The sequence below is a fragment of the Nycticebus coucang genome, chromosome 3, assembly GCF_027406575.1.
Source record: "Nycticebus coucang isolate mNycCou1 chromosome 3, mNycCou1.pri, whole genome shotgun sequence".
Taxonomy (NCBI): domain Eukaryota; kingdom Metazoa; phylum Chordata; class Mammalia; order Primates; family Lorisidae; genus Nycticebus; species Nycticebus coucang.
The window spans coordinates 15747952-15753862 of record NC_069782.1 but is presented as its reverse complement, the minus strand read 5'-3'; the positions used below and the strand labels follow the sequence as shown (position 1 = coordinate 15753862).

The 5911-nt window shown below is 41.5% G+C and overlaps 2 pseudogenes; one reads left to right on the top strand and one right to left on the bottom strand.

The window, feature by feature from the left end:
* Window positions 1–1811: 1811 nt before the first annotated feature.
* Window positions 1812–2244, bottom strand: LOC128582555 (DNA polymerase epsilon subunit 3-like; annotated as a pseudogene).
* A 1165-nt stretch (window positions 2245–3409) lies between these two features.
* On the top strand, window positions 3410–3793 carry LOC128582585 (NHP2-like protein 1; annotated as a pseudogene).
* The last annotated feature ends 2118 nt before the right edge of the window (window positions 3794–5911 follow it).

The following is a 5911-nucleotide window of genomic DNA, read 5'->3' as shown; positions in this document are numbered from 1 at the left end:
TAATAATGGAACTTAGCGAATCTCTTTAACCTATGATGCAGTTCTGTCCTCAACTTATACAATAAGAGTAATAATAGCTACTTCAGAGTTTATTGTGAAAACTATTATAAATAAGGTGTATATATGTATTAATATGTATAAATATATATACACACACATACACAGGGTATTCATAAAATTTGTGTGAATTTTTAAATTGCACATGAACTTTATGGCCACCCTGTGCGTATGTGTGTATATGTGGCCTATGGAAAAAAATATATACACACACACATACTTTTTTTTTTTTTAACAAAAATGTCCTTTATTTGCACAAAGCATTCTTAATCTTCTCAAATTTTTTCACTCATTCATCAAAAATCTTTTCATTGTATTTATTTAACAAGTTAAAAAATGGTGGCGCCTGTGGCTCAACAGAGTAGGGCGCCGGCCCCATATGCCGGAGGTGGTGGATTCAAACACAGCCCGGCCAAAAAAAAAAAAAAAATGCAAAAAATAAAAATAAAAAAACAAGTAAACAGTGTCAAACTACACTTCACTACCTGTCAAACCCCAAACACTCAAACTTAACAGACAAACAAAAAAGTGCTTGGAGTACTGAATGTCAAGAAAAAAGCTAAGGAAGGCCAACAGAGATGCTTTAGAAGCAGTTAAAGGGTTTGGATTGGGGGGTGCAGTGGGTGGGGAATAGATTCCTGAGCACCATCAGATTTCCCTTAAGTAATTTAGAGGGTTTTCATAAAATCGTTTTTTAAAAAATTAGAATGAAGGAATCAGAGGAACTTGGACTCTGAAACATTAAGCAGGTCCAAATTCCTCTACTGACAGAAGATGTGAAAAAGGAAAGAAAGTAGAGACGGGGAACCCAGAGGCAGAAGAGAGACAGGAAGCAAGAAGCACAGAGGGGAAAAAGTTGTGCCTCGAGGAAATAAAGTTTGGAATTCATCATAAATTGAAAAATGAAAAGCCACACACAAGTCTGAGAGATGGAATATAAGAAAAGCCTGGCATTTTATACCTTCCTGTCTAATTTATTGGAGGCGCCAATAAATTGTACTTAGCAGGCAGTGAGGTACACCTAAGACTAAACCATCTTTTTTTGTAACAGTAAGACATTAGCACCCTTGCTCGACTAATTCCAATCTACCTGCTGATTTAAGAGCCTATGTGCCCAGAGTGTAATTACTGTAGCACGTTAAAGGTCTATAGGCAACATAAAAGGGTATATAAGCCAAGTGGGTCTCTAGAAAATAAAATTCAATTAATGCTACTATCAAGTGAAGAGACAACAGAATAGATTTCATTATTTTCCCACAGCTTTTTAGTAGTCTCCTAAAGCTTTATTGTTCCGAATACTCTTAATAAGCTACTATTGCGAAACACTGTACAATCAAATATAGGCTGACCGTGATCAAAGCCCCAATTTTCCTGAGCCTTCGCTGCCTCTGTGATCTGGAATACAGCAGGCAGCATGGAAGTTATTACTTTTTGAGAGGATCAGGGGGACTGGGGATCAAAAATGACCTAACCATACATACAAGCAAACAAGTGTGATTCAACTAATTTAACTTGCCATTCAGAATCTCTCTTGCCAAAGTCACAACCTTCAGGCTGAACAACACAGATTCTGCTACTCACATGCTTTGAGTTTGGGAAGTGCTGGTTTTGGTGACAATTCTAGTCATTTTTTTATTTTCATCTTCTCAGGCACTTCTGCCTAAGACTACTCTGCCCGGCAGGGAAAACCTTCAGAGAAACAGGTAGCGAGTCTCAGATGGCACCTTCCGAGGTGCCGCAGTCGCCCGCCCTAGTCAGTCGTCCACTTGCTCTTCATTTTGTTCTTCTTCCGTCCTTTCCTCGTCTTCATCGTTGTCCTCATGTCTGCTCTCGTCTTGCTCTTCCGAATCTGTTTTTTTGTCTTTGTCCTTCTTCTTTTGTTCTGAAGCTTCCTTCTTGCCCTTCTGCTCACCCATATGCTTCCAGAGCTGCTTTTAGCGGGGTGACGAACCCTGGAACGCCATCTCTTCCATGGCGGAGAGCACATCCTGGCACTCCGAGTCTTGCGCTTCCCTTTCATTGCAAGATTGTTGGCACAGGACGTGGCGTACGGCACGAAGACGCTGGCGGCGCGGGAGAGGGCGCTCCGGGCCTCCTTGGAGATGTTGACCCGTCCGGGAGCGCCTCCTCCATGATCCTGGTGATGACCGCGTTGGGCAGGGTTAGGTCCTCGGGCCTCTCCACCATGGCCGTCGCCCGGGCCCAGCCTCCACTCAAGCCTCCTCTTCAGACAGCTACCGCGTCCGGACTTCCCGCCACTGCGATCTGACCTTCTGAGGCCTCCGTCCTGCCCTACACGCTTTTTTTTTTTGAGACAGACTCTTGCTTTGTCATCCTTGGTAGGGTACCCTGGCATCATCATTGCTCACAGCAACCTCAAACTCTTGGACTCAAGCAATCCTCCTGCCTCAGCCTCCTGAGTAGCTGAGACTACACCCAGCTAGATTTTCTATTTGCAGTAGAGACAAGGTTTCACTTTTGCTCAGGCTGGTCTTGAACGCCTGAGCTGCCTCAGCCTTCCAGAGTGTTAGGATTACAGAAGTGAACCACCGCATCTGGCCTGTGAAATATATATGAATTATAATACATACTATGTATCAAATATAGTATAAACATATACTAATTACTAATGCATACATAATATACACTAATGTAATTATTTCGTGTGTGTGTGTGTGTGTGTGTGTGTGTGTGTGTGTGTGTATACTCTTCCTTGTTCATGGGGTTATTGTAAAGATCCAAAGAATGATGGGGTATAACGTGTCATAAAAGCAGGTTGTGAGCTATGAAATTTTATACAAGCATGAAGTACAATAATTAACAACCATGGCATCATGGAAGGGATCTCTATGTGGGAGTTCACTTGCTCAGGTGGTGAATCAGGAGACTTAGGTGGGCAGATCACTCCATTTGCTTGCCTTGCTGATTGGACATGTTGGCTTTACAGAACTTCCCCGCAACTGTCATTTTTTTCTCATTTCATAAATATATGTATTGTACCAAAAGTCTATAATACAGGTAAGCAAAGATAAAAGAGAACTAAAAGTCTCACTCCTAATCTCATCATCCAGATCTAATTTTGATATATACCCTTCCAGACTTATTTCTATGCATGCATTTGTGTGTATTTATGTTTTAAATGAGATCATCCTGTGTACTATTTTATAACCTCATTTTTTTGGCTCAACAGAAATGCCTTAAACACCTTTCATTGTTAATAAGTATATTTTATGTCATTTAAAAAGGATAGACATTTCTGCTCCTTCTCCCGTGCAGCGCTCAGTCCGAGGCGAGCACTGTCCCCCTGACTTTGGCTGTACCTGAGAAGTGTCAAGCCCACGGAACCACAGTCATGACTGAGGCTGATGTAAATCTGAAGGCCCATCCCTTTGCTAATGCCCACCTCACCAAGGAGCTATTGGACCTCATTCAGCAGTCATGTAATTACAAGCAGCTTGGAAAGGAGCTAATGAAGCCACCAAAACCCTCAACAGGGTACCTCTGAGTTCATTGTGATGGCTGCAGATGCTGAGCCACTGGAGATCATTCTGCACCTCCTGCTGCTGGGTGAAGTCAAGAATGTGCCCTACATGTTCGTGCACTCCAAGCAGGCCTTAGGGCGGGCCTGTGGGGTCTCCAGCCTGTCATTGCATGTTCTGTCACTATCAAAGAAGGCTCACAGCTGAAGCAGCAGATCCAGTCCATTCAGCAGTCCATCGAAAGGCTCTTAGTCTAAACCAGTGTGACCTCTGCCACTCGCTCTGCCGACCCCTCTCCCTGAGCTTGTGTGTCATCTTGTCTGTGTTAGCATGTAGTATTTTCAGCTACTTTTTTTTTTTTTTTTTTGCAGTTTTGGCCGGGGCTGGGTTTGAACCCACCACCTCAGGTACATGGAGCCAGCTCCCTACTCCTTTGAGCCACAGGTGTCGCCTTATTTTCAGCTACTTTCTACTGTTATAAAATATTGTACTAAATCTGGTTTTGGAATTTTTGTATTATTTTTCTTTTGTTTTACAGGGTTGTTCCCCCCTCTCTTCTAGAACCCCTGCACCCTCTCTCTGCCATCCTTTATCCTTTTATCCTCCCTTTTCAAAAATGAACTGATGCTCAGAACAGATGGAAGCAGAGTGGTAGCACCATTCAAAAGCATGAAGAGCCAGGAGAACCCTGGTGGAGCCAGGACAGGGATGGTCCCCTCGTTGGTCTGCTAACTTCCTACCGTGTGCAGGATATGATGGAAGTCAACAGCATCCATTTTTCATATACCTTGTGCCTGACAGACAGCATCATCCATCTACGTTAAAATGATGAGGGGCTTTCCTCTGCTCTCTGGGGGATTATATATTATTTGGAGAGGAGGCATGTGCTCTGTGAGGTTAGGCTCATGGCCAAATGTCATTTAAGAATGTACCTTTGCTATTTGGTTTTGAAAATGTGATGTTTTGTTCTCGGCCTCCCTGACCCCCAGCTGTACCCCTGACGGTGGCAGAGCAGCAGCATACCAAAGACGTGTGGTGCAGGGTTCCAGAGGTGGCCTGGGGAAATAGAGGCACTTGACCTGGATCTTGAAAGAGTTAGGTGGGCCAAGGGCAGAGGGCATCACCTGATGCTGGAACAAACGATCCTGGTAAGATCATGGAGACTTGGCTGGCAGCTACAGCGGAGATAATGGAAACTAAGGAAATAACTTCTCTTTGGTGATTGGGGATTTCTTCAGTGGACACTTGGCACCAATTCTGAGAGCTCTTATCCCTGTTGGCTGCCACAGTTGGGTCAGATGTATCCGTTATCACATGAGGACAGTGTTCATATGTCCTTCATTCTTGTGAGCATCCTAATAAGGACATACATTCATATTCCAATTTAATGAAAAAAAATTAAAAGTATGTTATTGTGTGGTATTTTGTATAGTATCGTATTATATGATATGCTCCTGTAAAGCCGTACCACATTTTCATTTCATCATTATGCAAAGTTGACCCATTTATTTCAAATGATTTATATTTACAAATAAGGCTGCGATAAACCTCCTTAAGGCTAAAACTTTGATCACATCAATGGTTATGATTGTAAAAATAAATAGAAGTAGAGTCACTAATTTAAAAATTACATACCTTTTAACAGTTTTACTGAGGTATAATTTACATATCATAGAATTCACCAGAAGAGTACAATGTAACGGTTTTTAGTACATTTACAGAGCTGTGTTACCATGATGACAAATTTAGTTTTAGAATGTTTCCATCATTTCTAAAAATCTCTTCACGCCAGTTTGCAATGAATCTGCTTTCTCACCTGTAACTTCAGGCAACCACTGATCTGCTGTATAAATTGTGTTCTTCTGAAAATTTCACGTAAATGGAATCATCCAGTATATGGCCTTTGGGGTCTGACTGTTTTCATTTAGAATACTATTCTTGAAGTTTCTTCATCTAGTAGTATGCATCAATAATTTGTTCCTTTTTAGTATGAAACAATATTCCAGTATATGCAGATACCACATTTTGTTTATTTATTCAGCAATTGAACATTTGGGTTGCTTCTAGTTTTTGGCAATTGTGAATAATGCTGCAATGGGCATTTGTGTACAAACAAGTCTTTGTATGCATATTAATATATATAATTCACTTCTCTTGGGTAAATACATAACAATGAAATGACTGAGTTGTATGGTACGTTTATTTAAATTTTATTTATTGTACATTGTTTTCCAAAGTGTCTATACCATTCTGCATTCCCACCAGCAATGTGTGGGGGTGCCAGTTTCTCCACAACCCACTTGATATCACCAATTTTGGGAGTTAGTCATTCTAGTAGATATGTAGTGATATTTCACGACTGTGCTAATTTGCAT